Source organism: Rousettus aegyptiacus, unplaced genomic scaffold (assembly GCF_014176215.1).
Source record: "Rousettus aegyptiacus isolate mRouAeg1 unplaced genomic scaffold, mRouAeg1.p scaffold_m13_p_17, whole genome shotgun sequence".
Classification (NCBI taxonomy): domain Eukaryota; kingdom Metazoa; phylum Chordata; class Mammalia; order Chiroptera; family Pteropodidae; genus Rousettus; species Rousettus aegyptiacus.
The window spans coordinates 21,699,406-21,717,831 of record NW_023416292.1 but is presented as its reverse complement, the minus strand read 5'-3'; the positions used below and the strand labels follow the sequence as shown (position 1 = coordinate 21,717,831).

The following is an 18,426-nucleotide window of genomic DNA, read 5'->3' as shown; positions in this document are numbered from 1 at the left end:
CCATAAAAGGAGAAGGTCGATAGATTTAACTATGTAAAACATTTCGGGTTCTACCTTCCCCACAGCTCTACAAATATCATAACCTTATATGCTATAGGGAGAAAATCTTAGCCTATGTGAAAGGTGGTTAATTTTTCTTAGCATATTAAGTACTCTTAGACACCAATAATAAATGATGTACAACCCAATAAAAACTGGTCCGAGCGTATGACCAGACAGTTCACTTAGAATAGGAACATGTATGTATGAACCCTGTAAGAGCCTCAGCTGTAAACCTAGGAAGATTAAAAAAAAAGGATGGAGAAATTGGAAAATGTGTGCTTCCGGCGGGGTAGTGGGGCAGAGAATGGACTCGAAGTGATTTAGATGTAACAGTGTTATTTATATACTTGGTAACTCGCTTTAAAGGAGGAGATTTATTTAAACTCATGAAATAGTTGAGGGAAGAAGGGATTTCTGATTTAATATGCAGGACGGCAGAGAAACGATTTGAGTTTATGCCTGGTCTAACCCTGTGTAGCGATTGTTAATTTGTTCCAAAATAAGTGTGTCACAGATCATTTTTTTCAAGTTGAATGTTTAGAGTTTATTTTCATAAAATTTAGAGTAAATTTTATGGTGCAGCCGACACGCGCCCTGTCTCCGGTCGCTCTTTTCACACACCCGTCTCGCGGGCAGTCGAAGGCCAGCCGTTACCTTTCCTCCTTTTTCTTTTGCTCCTGCGCAGACATCTCTGATGATGCCCCACTGCCCGACGAAGGGCCCCTGTGGCGGCGGCTGCAGCCCTTCCCTCCAGTGGTTCAGCATCAGGCTTACGGGACTGTGCGTTCCGATTCAGAGCTCAGCTTCTGGGACCGCTGCGGAGGCGACTCCGCGCTTTGCAGTGAGATTGTCACCAGCAGATAGTGGTTGCCCGGCTGTCTTCTTTCTTCCGTCTCACTGCTCTGCCTCTCTGTGACCTGGGCAGAGCCATCTCCTCTGTGGTGGCCCATTGTCTTCTCACAGGCGTGACTCCACGTAGTGTACAGAACGTGTTGTCTAGTGTCAGGTGAAATAACTAAATATTTTGTTTGAAAAGAAGGAATCAGAACTCTCCTTGCTTCCAGCTGCCACTGGGCTGTAAACATAGTGATGGCAGCAAAAAGTTACCTGTGCAGGTGAGGTGATGCCGTTACAAGAATTTGAAAGTGAAACTTGCTATGGACAAATAAGTTGACAGCAAAGTTTGTTGCTTGAGCTGAAAAATTAGTTAATAGACAGCCTCAATTGGTCGTCTTAGCTTAAGATGGCGCGGTTCTGGGTGCTGTAACAAGCCGTCACCTTTGTTTCTAGCCCACGTGCCGGGCACCGTTCTAAGTGTTTTACAGGCGTTCTCTCTCTTGGTCCTCACACCAGCAGTGCGATGGAGCTGTTGTTACCTGTTCCGGAGATGTAGAAACTGAAGTATAGTAAGTTATGTAAGTTTATGTAACTAGAAAGTGGTGTGCTTAGTTTAAAACAACTTAAGGGTATTGATTGCAGTTCTTAACTTACTTAAGTTGACTTCCATATTTGATGGGTTAAGGAGGGTATTCAGAAATTCTTTGTTCTTGTTCAAGATGTTGTTGAAATGCTTTAGAAGAGAATTACGCCTTTGCTGCTTGCTCCGATGTGCTTGTGTAAAGTATCGTGGATGCCCTCGGAAGCACCCGCTCTAATGCTTTCTGTTTTCGGGGTCGAGACTGCGCTGGTTAGTCCAGCCTGTCCAGTGGCAGTCCAGGTAGATGCGCTGGCCGGAACTCTCAGCACAGTGGGGAAAGAGAGGCAGGAGGACACGGCTGGACCGCCGTCATCTGTGAGATGGGGCCATGGCTGTGAGGTGGCGAAGGGTCCTTCTGGCTTCAGAGTTCTCTAAGATGGCCCGGGTGCGTGGGAGGAAGGAAAACTCACGACCAAGCCCGCGATAAGCAGTGACTTCAGGAAACAGTTCAGAAATAACGTCTCTACCTTTTCCTGTTGCCTCTTCGACCTCTCATATAGAAGCCACTCAGATAAAGGTAGTGAGGTTATTAATTTTGCTACAATATTTAAACATTTTATATTAGAAAATGGAATGATCGGATCTTGATTACCGGTTCTTGTGTCCAAATTTTCTTTAGCTTTAACACCTATAGTTTAGAGAGGTCTGGGAGAGAATAGTGGGAAGGTATTCTTGCAAAGCAAAAAACAAAGCAAAACTCCTTGGGGGGTGAGCAGGGGAATCTTAGCATGTGTTACTCTCTAGGGAGCTCTAGAACTCTAAAAGGGAAGGAATTTGGGGTAATGATTTTTACAGTGGTTGTTAAAATGTTTCAGGTAAATTCCAATATGGCTAAAATTATATGACCCAAATAATTTCTAAAACCTGATAAGATTTTACTATAAAATTGTTTATGTCAGTCAGTCTGAACAAGAAACTATATCTTTTATACCCATTCCTCTTTAAATGGCAAGACCAAATACTTCCTGAGAGTCTGAGTTTATTTCTGCTAGCGGGTGAGACCGTCGAGAAGGATGGCGAAGTCAGCTAAGTCGTGCTGTTAGCAGCCAGCGTCGCGCGGAGCTAGGGGCACTGACAGACCCGACGCTGCACTTAGCGGCATTAGATTATCCGGACGCTTTCAGCATTCGCCGTTGGAGAGACGCTTTAAAATGCTTCAGAGTATGAAACGCGGGCATTTTGGCTCAGGAGGGCCCTCTAGTGACACTGCGGATGTAACTCGGCTGTCGCGAGGAGCAGATGACTTCGCGTGGCCTGCGGTGCTGACTGCTGAGCTCACGTCTCCTTTCTAGAACATACGTGAGAAATAGATCTTGTCCCCCCCCCCCCCAAATATATGAAATAAAGAAGTGATGGATTTGGTGTGAGAGAGCCCTGTGGACCCCTGAGCCGCCAGAAAGACCAGCAGGCGGCTCCTAGAGCAGGTGAAGCCTGACCACCGGCTGCGAAAATGATAAAACCGAAACTGTCTACTTTGGGTACGTCGAGAAAAGGCGGAGTTTTTTGAAAAAGACAGTAACACTGGGAAACCAGAAGGCGGCAGGAAAAGAGAAGACCAAATACGAGATGGACCGACCACCTGAAAGAAGCCGCGGGCCGAGCAGGGCTCCTGCGGGCAGGACACTGCGGACGTCGCTCATCCACGGGCAGCGGGAGCCGCAGCTGGCTCAGCGCACGTGGCGCGTGCAGATACGCTCGTCTCGGTTTGGTTAAGCCTTCCACGCTGGAGGTCTCGGCGAGATTAAAACAGAAGATGAGAAGATGCGGAAATGACAGATAGCAGTGTCTGTGACGGAATGGTCCAGCGAGCGTGCTGTGCCATGCTGCTAACTCTGGGTGCGAATGCTGTCGGTCAGTGATGCGAGCGAAACGTCCTCTTACCGGCAGAGGAGAGCTGGCCTCGCCGCGCACGGTCCCCGCGTGTCTGAGGAGACGTGGTTGAAAAGTTAGCTTGAGTAAAAGGCTTGTACCACACAGTCAGGTCGACCGAGTTTTGCATGTTGCTTAAATCCTGCTCTTTAGTTCCTTTAAGGGCGCACGCAGACAGGAGACAGCCGCGGGTACTACTCAGTGTCTGGTCGCCGGTGCGGGGTGCCAGTTTCTGTCGTAGAAAGAGCCGTGGTTTCTGAAAAGACACGTGTAGTTGAAAGTTATATATTCGGCCTCAGAGAGTGTATGACAGTTTTGCTTTCTTTTTTTTTTTTTTTTTAACACATTATCAGGTTTATTTTGGAAAGCGTTGTGTGAACAATGTGCGTAGATACCGAATTTAGAAAACTGCGAGAAATAGGGGTGTGGTGGTTCCTCAGAGTGTAGCACTGTTGGAGAACTCGGGGTAGTTACGCTATTTAACTTACGTGTTCAACTGCAGCACATTGTAAATGGGAGGCACCGAGTTCATAGTGAACTTGCTTTGTTGCATAAAACAGTCACCTAAGCCTGGAGTGACTGAATTCTTCATTTATTGAACATCTGTTGTCCGGGGCCCGTCAGGGAGCACGTCGTACTGGTTTACTTACGTCACTCGCTCTTAACCCTCTGAACCTTGATCGGAAAAGGTCCCATCCTGGGAGCACCTGCAGTTCAGGTGGCCAGGGGCGCGGCGGGAATGACGGACGAGCCAGCGAAGGGGGTAAGAGTGCTCAGCGCAGGGAGGGGCGTCCGCCCAGTGCGCTGTGGGGGAGGGGCGTGTCACTTAGCCCGCCGTTTCCACGGGCCGGGGGTGGTGGGGGAGCCGGGAGGCCCCGGGGCCGAAGGGCAGTGGGATCGGGGGCGCGGGGCCCCGGGAGCCTCGCGCGGTCTCCGTGGTGCTCAGTGGACACAGGCGTGGCCCAGCAGCGCTCGAGTCTCAGCAGAGCGGCCGGCGTTTCCCGCCGTCCTCTGCGCCCGGCTCCGCCCCGGGCTCTGCGTGCTGGCGCCTTTGGTGCTCGCCGCAGCCACATCACGGAGCTATTATCGTTTTCCCCATTTCACAGATGAGCACGTGCAGCACGGAGAGACGAAGCGACTTATCTACGAAATAACCCCGCTAGGAAGAGGAAAGGCCAGGGTTCGGACCCGGGCTGTCCGATTTCAAGGCTCGGGCTTGTCCTAGGCAAGAAGTTAAACTCTGGGTTGCATTGGAGATAAACCCTTTTCAACTGAGCTGTATTACCGAAGCAAACACATTATTTTCAGAAAGTGGGGAGCAGTGGGCCCTCTCCGTGTCTGTCTGCCTCTGTGGGAATGTGGGGCGTCCTCCTCTCCGGCCTCCAGACACCCCCAGTTGCCAGCACCTGGAACCCCCGCGTGCCACAGGCCGTGTCTGCCCCGGCCGCGTCCCACCTTGTCCTGCCTCCTCCCTGCAGGCCTCCCTGATAACCCCACTCCCTTCCTCCGCCCCGCTCCACCAGCTGCCTCCGCCGCCCTCCCAAGTGTCTAAGGAGAGGTTCGCGAGGACACTTGCCGGGCCCGGAGCACCTGCCTGCAGGGCGGCCCCTGGTGCTTCTGCTTTCCCAGCAGTGCGTGGCAGCCCGCGGCGTGAGCGGAGGCGGCGGCCAGATGGTCCCCGCCGACTGGGGGCGGTGTTGGGACACGGAGTGGGAAAATGTTAAGAAAGACCCCGCGGCCGCAGTGGAGTGGAGAAGGAGGCAGAGGGTCGGGGTCGGGGTCGGGGTCGGGACCAGTCGCAGGCAGGTCTGCAATGGGAGTGAGGGGCGACACAGGTCCAGGAGGCGTGGGCTTGTGCCGAGAGAGGGATGTGTTAGAGGGGGACCGGCTCTGGGCCGCGATGGGGTTCAGGAGGCCATCGGTGTGAGCGAGACGGAGAGAGCCATGGGCGCTGACCGCGCTGACACCCTGGGGTGGCACAGGCTCGTCTGCGCGGTGTGACTGTGACGCGCCGTGGGCGAAGGGAAGCGTGGCCTGCGAGGTGCCCTCTGTTTTCGTGGCCCCACGCTCGCTGTCAGATGCCAGAGCGTCGTCTTACTAACAGGGCCGTGTTTACCTTTGTAAGTGACGTTTTCCGCTTTTCGCACAGAGCGCTGCAAAGGCTCCGCGAAAAGGAGCGTCGTTTGTGGGCTCAGATTCTCGTGTGCGTCATCCTTCTGGTGCGTTTCCTAGCGTGCTGCTTACGTCGGCACTGTTTTTACCTCATCCGTCACTCTGGGTCATCTGTTCTGGCATTTTCTTTCCAGAAAACAAAGAAGAGAAAAAGATAGGAGATGACGAGCAGATGGATGGACACCCATCTTCGGTCCGGGGCGTCTGCCTTCTGCTGATAGTTTGGTGCACACCCAGCCTGGGTCAGGGGGAAGGCAGGCGGTACTCACGGCTTGGGAAATACAGTTTTCTTTTTGTTTTCTTGTTTAATTATGCATAGTTAGAATGTCGTAGGTGCTCAGAATATACATCATGGTGTTTAAATCTTAGGGTAAAATTGGAAACCGATGCTTAATAATATTGTTATTCTTGAGGATGTCACCACAGGAGCATCAGGGCAAAACGATGTAAACTTCCGTTGGGGAGAGTTGGTTTATTGTTAGCACCATCCCCCACCGCCCCCTCCAGGACCCTGCCCGGGGGGCTGGACATTGGCCTGCACCAGTGACAAAGGACCGCAGTCTGTTTGTTTCCTGTGGACTTCAGCATAGAAACCTTTAGTGGGCTCTGGAAGCCTTTTTTTTAATCGACAGAGTGGATCAAATTGACTCTAAAAAGTGGTTTCTAGTAATCTCATAAGCGAAGGGCCCAGAATATATTACATACTTCAGTTTTCTAGTGTGCTAGGGCATTATTGGAAAAATATATTTTAATAACATCCTGTCTTTATTGTGAGTGATTTTATTTCTTTAAATTTTGTTACCTTTCCTAATGAGGTTTTGTTTAGGCTAGATTAAAAATGAATATGCGTATGTAGACTTTGCTAGGGATCTAAAAGCCAGCTCACGTGTTTTTTCAGTAGTTTTAGAATTGTGCTCCTCAAGAGATTAGCGAAGATTTAACTGACAGCAGTTTCAGATGATAATAGTGAGACCGTGTGTGCGTGCGCAAAAGCTGTTGTAAGAACATGAGCAGACCGTGAGGTTTTCAGCTGTAAACCTAATCTGGAATCCATTCGTACCTTGGTAAATTAGGGCCGGTATCAATCAATATTTTGCTGAGTGTGGAGAGAAACAGAGTTTGGAGAGAGAGTTTCAATATATTAGTGGGAAATTTTTGGCTTGATTTTCTTTCATGTTCTCTTTGGTATTGGGGACTAGGCAAAAGTGACATTTTTCCATTAAAAGGTCATGCTTCTTGGAAATTGGTTTTACAGGCCTCATCGTGGATCATGTAAAATAATTAAATTATCTGTGTTTTATTAAGAACTAAGAGGAAATAGATATGGTATAAGATAATAAAATTTTCCTGTTCGCTTTTTATGTATTGATTATTTAAATCAAATATGCTTCTTTTCTAGGGATTGGCAGGTTTCCCCATGTTTTGAAATGCGTTTTCTTATCTTTTAGAACAGCAGCCCTGTAGACACTTCTGCAGATGAAGCCATCCTTTTTGCCGTTAGGGTTATCTGAGCAGAACCAGCAGCCCAGGATTCATCTGTTGTTTTTGCAGACAAGGAGCACAGAGGTTCTTCTTTCTAGAACATACCTGCCGAACACCAGTGGGAGTTGGAGGCGTGAAACGTGCTTTTCCAGACTCGCTCCTCTGTGGTCGCCATGTGGAAGGCGCCGCAGCCAGGATCGGAAGGGGATCTGGGATCCCCAAATCTGTATTCAGCGCTGAGTGGTCTCCCCGTGAAGGGGAACCAGCGCCATGATGAACCCCACTGTCGCTCATTTAAGAGTATAATTGTGTTTTTAAATTACAGCTGTTATTAGGTCTCGTTTTCTACTTTTTTGCAGATTCCAAACCAAAGAATGTTCATAACTGAGCCACAGATGGCAAAATGAATCCGTTTTTCTAGCCAGTCAAAAGGCTTGAAGAATTCTTTTAAACTGACTCGGATAGTCGCTCACTCATGGAGGAGTCCAGTAAACGCGGGTGGCTGGCCTGTAGCCGTGACTCTGACCTGCGGCGGCACTAGAGGAAGAGCGCGTGAGCCCGCAGCGTGGAGGCTGGCGCGTCACCAGGGGCTTTGGCTGTTTGACTGGTTTACGTGTGTACGTGATGCAAACTTACGTGCTCTCACCGGGCCTTCGGGTGTCGTGAAAATGGCCTCGTTTGGTTGTGGTGCGGTGTTGGCGACGGTGTCTGTGCGCAGCGGGACAGCCACGGGGCGCGGTGGGACGGGTTTGCTGACGAAATGCTTTCAAAACTCGGGCACACTTGATTCTCAAGGGACAAGTTCACTTACGAGGCCCAAAAGAGTTTCATTCAAAGGAAAGCCTGTCGTACTTAATTACTTTTAATGGCTTGCATTATTACGTTTGCGTCTGTCTTCTGCCCGAGAGTTTGTACTTGAGAGTCAGAATCAAAACTTTAGCCTCTGTGCGTTCTGTAAGGGTTTCCTGACTCCTTCGGATCAGACGGTGTCATTCTTCCCTCGCGTCACGTTTCGTACTGGGTTTGTTTAGTCCCCCCTCCCCCGATGAAACTTGGAGCTATAGGATTTTTCATTTGAAGAGGTAAAATTCCTCTTAGATTTTTTTCTTTTTAATTCAGTGCTAAGTTTGCCTGTCTTAATGAGGAAGAGAAAAGTTGGCTTTGTATCTTTGCTGTGTTGTTTCATTTTTTCCTCTTTTCTCCTTGATTTTATGATGCACCTGGGGTCACGGCTTTGATGCTTGAGCGGGAGCGTCCTTGTCAGACGTGACCTGCTGCTGACCGGGCAGTGGCGCCGTGGCGGTCTCTGGCGGAGCCGCCTGTGGGTGAGGGGAAGGTGGTTTTTTTTTTTTTTCGCTGTTTCTGGATGCCTCAGTGAGCACTAGTTGCTACATCGGGGTCGGTCCCCTGGCTGCAGCTACCCCATCCCTGCTGGGAGGCAGTCCTGATTCCGAGTTGCTTCAGGGAGTGCGGTGCTCGTAAAGCAGGAAAGTCCTGTTCAGATGTGACAGGCCCTTTCCGCCGTCCGCAGGTGCTTGTGGCACTGTCTTCCTAGGACGTTTCGTTTTGCTCCTCCGTTTACAGCAGGGCCGCTTCCGTTCGGGGTGCTTCCGGCGATGAGGCCGTCGGGGCATCGGGGCGGCTTGCCGCCCCGGGCAGGCCTGGGGGGGCCAAGGGGCCCTGCTCGCTGTGAGCATCAGCGGCCTCTCACGGGAAAACCTGACACTGGCACTAGTTTTTCTTTGATTTAAACAGAAAAACCAGCAGATGCTCAGATGAGCATGAGAAGGATAACTTAGAAACAGCTTTGAGGCTTCGGCTTTAGTTTATTTGTTCTGTGGGACGTGGGTGAGGACGTGCGCCGTGGCGGCATTCTGTACCTGTGTCCAGGTGTAGAGAGGCGGATGGCATTTTGGCCTCACGTCAGCTGCTGTAATTCTTTCCCCTAGAAACATATCTTTCTTTTGAGCCCCAGCATCAATTTTCAGTTGAAAATGTTAGATATATGCAGGACTGAGAATACGTAGTAACTTCAAATCTAAAGGACTGTGCCGAGGAGTGGAAGCTTTTCTAAACGCTGCTCAGGGCAGAAGGGTGGTGGAGATGGGAGGCAGACTGTCCCGACTGGCTTGATAGGAAACTCCAAGGGACCTGTTCAGACAAGACCCTGGAAGCGGCGGGCATGACGGTGGCCGCCGTCGACGGAGCGGTGCCCCAGCACCGTGCTCCGCTGTCTCGTCTTCGGAGTCCGGGGTCCTAGGAGGCGGGCTGTGTTTCTGACCCTCGTTTTACACAGGAGGACTCTTGAGATTTAGGCTCAGTGACTTGCCCCAGGCTTCAGAGCTGAGCTGAGCTGTGCTGTGCGTGTCGGGGCGCGGTGTTGCTCAGGGCTTGGGCGGCTCTCCGCCTTCCTGGTGAGGCGGTGCAGGGGGACAGGAGTCTGGTGCGGGGGGACAGGAGTCCGCGGCTCCTTCAGATTTCTTGCCTTCCTGAGCGTGCCACGCCGTGTGTGGTTCCTGGCCATTTTCGACGTGCCGGTTGTTCTCCAGCTCAGGCCTTTGTGTCCTTTATAGCACCTGGTATATGTGGCAGACACCGTACTGATTTCTGTCTCGGGGGACCCTGCCACCCGCTGCCTCTCGCTGGCCTCCCGGACGCCCTCCTCCCCCGGCGAGCCAGCCGGGCCCCTCCGTCCGGGGCGTGTGTGGCGCTGGTCGGCGCCGCCAGCTCCGTGGGAAGTCACCGAGCGTGGCTTGCTGTGTTTGATAGCGCTTTTCGGTTACCTGCCTGCCGGACGGCTTGGCGCGTCTGCCCGTGTCCACCCCCCCCCCCCCACACCGTAACCTCCTAGGCGAGGGGCGGCTTTTCCTGCTTCATTTGATCACCGCGCCAGCTCTGGGTGGCTGCCGCCGCCACGAGGGGCCCGATGCTTCTTGCTTTCAGTGTGGCTCAGTGAATGAGGCCTGAGCCAGGGGCCATTTTACTTTCATCTTAAAAGTTTTGACTTTTCCAGCATAGTTGTGTAAGTGCATACTCCGCCCAGGGAATTGCAGGAGAGGAACCAGAGACAGCTCCTGCCCTCAGGGGGGCGGGCTCTTCGAACCGCGCCCCGATGAGCGATGAGCGACGAGCGACGCGGGGCTCGGTCTCTCCGTGCGTGTCACTCCGTCTTAGTTTCACGAATGGAGGGGCCCAGAAGTCGGCTCCAGTATAATCAGGCGCTCCGACCTGCAAGGGAAAGGCCATTCAAGGCACAGTGTGGGGGTCGCAGAGCTCTGGGGACGCGGGCGGCGCTGAGGGGGAGGAAGTCGTTTTGCACTGAGCCGGCCCGGCCCGCGGCAGTGTCACGGGAGCTGGGTCCCCAGTGAGGAGGAGACGGTGTTGGCGGGGATTCGGAGTGGAGGGCGAGATTGCGTTTCAGAAAGGTGGGCCACGCGGGCGAGTGCAGCAGAGGCAGAAGCGGCCGCCGCGTTTGGCGCAGAAGCCGCGCGTGCGGCCGGCCGTGGGGGTGCGTGTGCGTGGGTCGGGGCCTAAGCGTCAGGCTGAGGTGTTTGGACCTAAGTGGGCAGCGGCGAGCCACCGGACGCTTCGAGCGACGTGACCTGGGCCGCGCATTTGGAAGGTTAATCCGCTCGACTTGTGAGCGGGAGTGGATGGGAAAGCGGAAGCATTTCCCATTGTTGGGTCACTTTTTTGTTTTCTGCAGAAGCATAACCAAAACAAATGTAAGCTTATAGTTTTTAAATAATAATGCCAGAATCTTAGTGTGTAAGAAAAATGTCTAAGTATGTCCTCATCCAAATACTTTTTAAAACTAGCCAAGGCCCGTTCACCTGTTACATCTAATTAACTTTGTGCGTTCGGGTTTTTCTTTAGTTAGCTGTGCGCCGGGGTCGAGTTACCTCCCAGACACCGGCTGCGGCGTTGCGCTGCTCGGAAGCCTCCGGCCCCTGCGCTGGGCCGCTGAGTCACGACCCGGCGCGCAGCCCAGCTGCCAGGCCTCCCCGCCTCCCTCGCGCCCGCGTCAGCAAACTCTGCCTGAGACCTGCCCTGTCTCATCACTCTAGTCTCCGCGGCAGGGCCTTTCCTAGGGTCACAAGGTGAAGGGGGGGCACCCCGAGTTCCTAAGAACTGACGGAGCTGGGGCCGGAGTGTTTCCCGTTCCTGCCGGGGACCTGCATGGTGCCACACCCCGAGGATGTCACATTAGGTGAGACAGGCGGTTCCTACTCCTTGTGACCTGTGGTCTCCAGCGATGAGCGCTGATCACCAGGTGCAGTTAACCCAGGGTACGGCGACTGACGGGCGCGCCAGGAAGTGGGGCGCTTCGGGCGCCGGGGGAGGGTGTGATGGGGAGGGAGGCTAGTATTTGTGTGCTTTTTAAATTGAGTTTATGAGTCAGTAGGTGCAGTGGTGAAATGTACATGATAGTCTTTTAGTTAGCTCAGGGTAGTACTCAATGTGGGATGATTTCACCCCCCAGGGAACATTTGTCTGTGGATTAAGACATTGGTTGTCACAACTTGTAAGGTGGTGCTAATGGCATTAGTCATTAAAAGCCAGATCTCCTGCTAAACACTCTCTGAGGCCCAGTCAGCCCTCCTCCCTCCTCCCCAGCAAAGTTATCGGCCTGCGGGCTCGGAATGTGAGCAGCGCCTGCCCCGCCTCAGGGGTTACAGCTCGCCCGTGGTGCCCTTACCTGTGGTGCCCTTACCTGCACGGGCTCCGCAACCCCCTCCTGGGCAGCTGTGAGGAGAACGGCTGCCCTTCCTTCTGACAAACGCCATGTGACAGGCACACGTGAGTGCTCGTGCGCAGAAGTCCGGCTGACAGCTGTACCTTCAGAACGGTCCCTTCGAAAGGCCACGTGTTCGTTTGCGTGACCGCCTTTTTACAGCGGCCTTCTTCAAATCCCCCTACTGGTGCCACATCGTGTCCCGAGGGTGGATTGGAAATGCCCGGTGCCTTCTGGACACATCGTGTTGAGTACTGACAGTGGGCAGCGGTTCTTTTGTAAGATGAAACTGAAGTGTAAGCGTCACGGAATCGTCGGGTCTAAATGCAGTTTAAAAGTGACGCTTCTACAAAACGTTTTCATCAGTAAATGTCGGGAATAAATGTACTGAATTTTCAGTTGGAAGGAGAGTATTTAAGTGTGAAAGTTCTAAAAAGATTTAAAACAAGAATAGAGTGTATCAGAGCGTCACATGTTGAAAAGGTTGTTTCTGAGAAACCAGCATTCTCACAGAATATTGGGGTGGTAACTTGGCCTAACTTTTGGGGAGCAATTCAGTAATATTAACATTTTAAATGTTTGTACCCTTTCATTTACGAGTTCTACCTGTAGCCATTAATTTACAGAAACATTCGTATCAGTAAGCAGAGATACAGATACTCAGTGCTATTTCTTAAAGCATTTTTTTGTAAAGTGGAAAAAATAGAAACACGTCAATAGCGTATTGGACACTCATCATCAGTGCACCCTCGCAGTGGACGACGCCAAAACGGATCGTGTGGACCGGCAGGAAAGGAGGTATAAAGTGTATCGAATAGGCGGGAGCTGTAAAAACCAGCACAACCAAGAGCCGGCGAGTGCAGCAGTCGCAGAATCACACCGCTCAGACCTGCGTGGGAGAAAGGCCGGGAGAAGAGTCCCAAACCCAACCGTGGGAGCAGGGCGCCCTCCTCCATCTCAGGCGTGTTCGGTTATTCTAAGCGAATGTACGTTTTGCGATCAGAAGAAAGTAATACACCTATTTCGAGGCAGCGGGGCGCCCGCCTTCCTTGACAGCCAGATCTGTCGCTTTTGAAGCAGCCTCTTGTATTGACATGTAACATAGCTAAGGCCCTTTCAGGAATACTTAAAATCGTCCAACGCTTCCTGTGGCTTCGTTCTTCATGTGAAGCTATCAACTGCTTTAAAGGCTTTTTAATTCTCGACTTTACAGTGAAAGTGCCAAGGGGTCAGTTGTGAAGGATTAAAGTCTTGACGCGTGGAGTGTACATCTGTGTGCGTCCTGCAGGTGGTGCTGGTGGGTTTGTGGCGTTCCCTGTGTGTTTGCCCCGTGAATTTCCCTCACTGCAAAGTCTCAAGTCCGGTCCCGCCTGTAGAATGCTCTTTCAAGTAATTGTTGAAAATCAAATGTTTCCTTAGCAAGAATTACAGTGTAGCAGAAAAAATATGTGACAAGTTCTTAGGACATTTTCTTCCTTATTTATCTACTTTATTACTTGTTACAATCTCTGGGAAAATGGAATTTACATCAACACTGGATGATGCTGTCCAATTCCTTTAAAGTTCCAAAACTTCGTCAAAACTGGCAGAACGGATTTTTTCAAATGAAGTCCCTCTGAGGTCCTCCCTTTTCCCTTCTCTTTGTGCGTCCGCCTCCCCCCTCTTCTTCCTCTTTCTCCCAGTCTGTCAAGTTCAAGAGCGGCTCAGATGCCGTGAATTAGGTGAAGCACAAAAGGGGGGAAGGAGACCCTTTTGAGGAGCCAAGGCCCCTCATTAGGCTGCTCCGTTCTCTCTGACCAAACATGCACCCTGCGTGGTCTCCGCGGCCGGCCGCCCGCCCCGCGCAGAAGGTGGATGCTGCAGGGCCTCGCCGCCTCGCCTGTGCCTCCCCTGCCCCGGGCCACACGCAGCCGGGCCAGAGGGCACCGAGGTCCTCGCGTCCTCACACAGTTGCCTTGTTGCCGGGCACAAAGCGCAGGGGCGGCCGTGCGGGGGAGGCCAGTGCATGCGAGCCAGGCCCGCAGGGGAGCCGCAGCCCGGGGCCGCAGGGCAGGGCAGCGGGCCAGGCCCCCCGGCCACTCTTCTGCGGCCCTGCCTCTTAGGAGCAGTGACCTGGATGTATAGTCACCACAGATAGGTTAGTTTCTTCTCCGCGCCCCAGAACCGCCGCAGGGAAATCAGCGTGGTCGCGGAGAACCGTCGCCGTGGCGCTGCGGGAACGAGCCCCTCGGCTCCTGCATCTCCCTCGCCCGCTCCCCGGCCGCCAGGCGGCTTAGCGGCTGGCTTGTTGTTTCACGTAGCTTTTCACTGGGGCGGGACTGGGGACGGGGGGGGGGGGGGGGGGGGGGAGATTAGGAAAGGCTTTAAATGGCAAATAGGAAATAGGAAAACCTGTGTAGGGCCAAGCTTAACGTTTGGGAAAGAAACTGTTGAAATGTCATGTTCTGCACACTCGAAATTGGCCCGTGGATGGTAAAGCTGTTTTACTGTCACTTCCGAAAGGGGTGTGTGATTCTAGCTATTTACCTACAGTTAATCTTTGAGGAAACATTATCGGATTAGCGAATCTGCTGGAATAGCAAGAAACCTTAGTTCACTACAAAGTTGAAGTATCTAATGATTGGAGGTTTGGACTGTAGTCTTATTTTTAGTCTTTCAAAGAAATTGCCTCGTCAGGAATTGATTTATAGTGGGGGGGGGGGAGGAGTATTGTTCCCTTTCCTAGTGTTGTTTCTAAACAAACTTATTTTAACATGACGAAGAGCGCGATTTGAACTCGTGACTTTTTTTTAAATCTAACGCTGTACTAACGGTGGGCAGTTTGTGACTTAAACATGCCGTGAGAGGGTCTGCCTTTTAGGGTTACAGAAGTGCATCGGTGGGATTAAAAAGAACATTAAAAGGAGTGAAGAGGTCATTTCTTTGTGGGATCAGTAGCAGCATTTTAATTTGAAAATGAGATTTTTTAATATTTCTGTTTTTTCTCCCACATGGCATTCAAATAAAAATATCAGCGTATTCATCCCTCCCCTTTGTTTTGGTGTTAAGGATTTTTTTCAAAATACTGAACCTGGCTAATGCACATGAATTAAAAAATAATTTTTAAATGTGTTGACAACTTGAGGAAATGTTTTGACCTTCAGTGGCCTCTGGATGTTGCCTTGAGGGGACCGTGTCCCTTGTGCTTCTGGCCGTCCGCTGGGTTGTCCTCCGCCATCGTCCCTGGGGGTGGCGTTTGTCTTCGGGAGAAATCGCTTCACAGTCGCACGCGGATTGTCGAGCTGTGGCGCCCTGGCCGTCCCCTCAGGCGGGCGCGCGGGGACCAGTTGTAACGCGGGAGCGTCTGCCCTGCGTGTTTACGGGGCGGGGGCGGGGGGGGGGAGTGGGACCGCACTGCCGCCGGGGCGCCCGCATCGTGCAGGAACTGACCCCCGCGTCCGCTGCCCTGCGGGGCCCCGCGCAGCCCCCGCCCGCCCGGGACTTCCCGAGTTAGTGTCGCCTTCGGCGTAGCTCGCGATACTCCGACGAGTTGAGTGCAGGCTTATGTTGCTTTTATTAGTTAAATGATTTAACATCGTAGGACCTTGCAGCTTTAAGTGTAGGGATGTGAGTTTTAAAAACATTTTGAAATGTCCTAATATTATTGTAACAATGGTAATAGCAATTAGAAAAATGATACAGTGTACATTACCTTTAGCAGATAAGAATAGAAAAGAATCCCTAACTGGGGAAGCGAGCGAGAGGCGGGTGAAAGCGTCGGGCCAGCTCCTCTCTCTGAGCCTCCCGAGAAGCCGTGTGAACAGTTCCCGGCAAGATCTTAAACATGAAATGTGTTCGTGACTGAACCCGCCCTTGTCAGTGAGCAGCCTGACGGTGTGACCTCACAGGGTCTCAGTGTATCGAATTAGACCTAAACCGTGGCTGAAAGAGAAAAAGTAGAGTAGGATTGGCCAGACCTTTATTTACCGAAAGATTGAGCATGAACAGATCTGGATCTTTACACCAGCTCAGGGCAGTAGGCTTTATAAAAAATTGCAGTCGGTGGCTTTTCTTTTTCTGGCGTGGCATCCAGGGGCCTGACAGGCTGTACCCTGGGGGCGTGGGGGGGGCGTGCCAGGCGGGACGGGTCTGACGAGGTGAGGACTTCAGGAAGTCTCTGTGGAAGCCTTGGACTGGGGATGGAGAAAAGAAGCTAACGAAGCATCGAGAAAAAGTATTTTTTAGACATCTGTAATTTCTATGTCTACGGACACTGATGAAAATAACGCGGGGTCGGGCGTGCGGGCCGCGGCCAGGTCTGCCACGCGCCCTGCGTCTGTACGGCCCACGACCAGGAGTGCTGTTCACGTTTTTAAACGGAAAAATCTAAAAAGAACTATAGTACTTTCTGACACCTGAAGATTGTATGGCTTGAACTTTCTGTGTCCATAAGTAAAGTTTTGGGGACACGACCGCACCCCCCGTTTCCGTGTTGCCTCGGCGTGTCTGTGGCTGCACCTGTGCGTGTGGCATGCAGGAGTCGGGACCAGGCCGAATGGCTCTAGAGACCGGTGCGTTCCCGCCTGGGCCGGGAGCGCGCGCCGTCGCCAGGCGGTGTTCTGTGTCTTGCACTCGCTCATCAGGAATCGGGGCCTTTCCTAGTGAATCTTGTCATCGATCTGCAGAATGCCAAAATAGTAAACAGTACTTTTTTTTCTTTCTTTTTTTTTTTACATGAGAGTGCTTCATTTTTCAGCGAGGGGGAATCCTCTTACTCTGGCTCCTTAAGTATTCTCTGTTCGCGAAGATTTCAAAAACACCAAATCGTGTTCAGAACGTAGTCTGACTCTAGAGTCTGCCGAGAGCCACATAAGTGTGGGAGAGCCCTTTGCTCACACAGCAGCAGCGCTGTGTGCCGCTGTTCGGGAGGTTTGAGGACTTAGGTGACACAGACCGACCGATTCTGCTCCTTTGGAGCCAAGCACGATGAGATGGGCAGGCTGTCTCGAAAACATTCGGTCTTCCAAGACGTGTAAGTCAGGCATTTTAAGGTGCATTAAGAGGCCGCATTCTAGACTTGTTCTTTAAAACATTGATTTTTCTTTCTCTTGGCCACAGGGCATGTAGCTCTGTCCTTCCCGTCACACCTAGTAGGAGTGTGCCGATTGCTGGGAAGGTGACTGAGGGCTCCCTGGGGCTTCCAGGGGCCACCCGGGAGCCCCGGGAAGATTCCCGACTTTCCCGACTTGCCTGGGCCGAAGGAGGCGTGTGTGGGCGGTGGTCTGAACTTGTGGCCCATCCGCCAGCCTCAACGTAAGAGTGATTCTGCCCCCGCCCCCTCACCCCAGCTGGGTTCCTGTTCTTAATCATGTCTAAGCAATGATAAGGTTGATACTTCCCTCACTTCATTGTGGTTCAAATTGTATTACTCTGTGCAGGATTTAAAAAATGCTTTTTATCGGTTTTGTGCACATCCTTCCCCTCGCGTAATAGGGCTGTGTTCTCCAGCACGTACGACTTGGCAGTTAATCCATTGGTCGTGTCCTCTAGGCCTCCCCACGACCCTTTAGATAAAGCTTAGGGAGTCTTATTACAGTGTGCCTGGGAAGAGAATGAAGCTCTCAAAAATCCACATGGCTACAGAACTGACAGTGCTCAGTTTGATTATTTTAGATAATTCTTTTCCTTAATTTCTTTCCTTTTCAATCTTTGAGTATCGCGCGCGGCACACTTTCATCGGCTTCCCTCCTTCGCTGGTCTTTCTGTGATGACGGAATTCAAAGTACTTTTGAGCCGAGGCTTGGTTTTCAGGACCTCTGTCTCACACGGTACCTGCTGTGTCTTTGAGTGTGGTCCTCGCTTTAAACAAAGCACTTTTTAAATATCATGTTCGCTGTTCCACCTAACTGCCCCGCACCCCAGGGGAAGGCGGGTGTGATGAACCTTTGCAGCAAAGTGCTCACGGGGCCCACCTTTTCAAGGCATCTTTCTGGTTGGACGCCTGTCCCGCGGCCGCTCTCCTGCCCACCAGGCGACTGATGGCTAGCAAGGGAGATTTAGTTCCGTCGCTGAAGAAAGAAAAGTCAAGCTTGACGACATGGAGACACTTGGACGCGTCTGTAGGAGAGGTTTCGAAGTCGCCGTGGAGGCTGAAGGATTGCGACGTGGCCGGACGAGGCATGGCGGTGGCAGCTGCTGAGAGGCGCGCGGGCCCTTGGAGAGCGGCGCCCCGTGGAGGAGCGGGCTGGCCGCGACGAGGGCGGGGCCCTTCCCTCCTCCTCCAGGCCTGCGGGCCGCGCACAGACCTCTCCGCACAGACCTCTCCCCGGCCCCTTCCTCTCCCACGCCTCCCTGCTGTGCGCTGTGCGCGGTGGCTCATGCCTGAGGCTCCGGCCCTGCGGGTCACCGCCACCTCAAGCGATAAGCATGATCCCAGCTACAAGTGCCCAGGGGGCCGAGGCGGACACGCCGCCTTTCTGAAGAAACCCAGGCGTCTCAGACTTTCCCAAACGGGAGCCAGTGAGGCAGCAGCTGGGAAGGAACAAGCCACTGTCACAGTTGCAGCAAAACAAGGATGGAAGTAGGCCCCCTCCCCCACCACGGGCTTCCCATCCTTGGAATTAATCAGATTTAGTCTTAAAATTAACTTTAAAAACTTTCAATGATAATA

General features: G+C 52.2%; 1 protein-coding gene across 5 annotated transcripts in view; it reads left to right on the top strand.

Annotated features, from left to right (window-relative positions):
* POU2F1 (POU class 2 homeobox 1) overlaps window positions 1–18,426 on the top strand; it is a 94,308-nt gene that overhangs the window by 19,390 nt on the left and 56,492 nt on the right. The window lies entirely within an intron of this gene.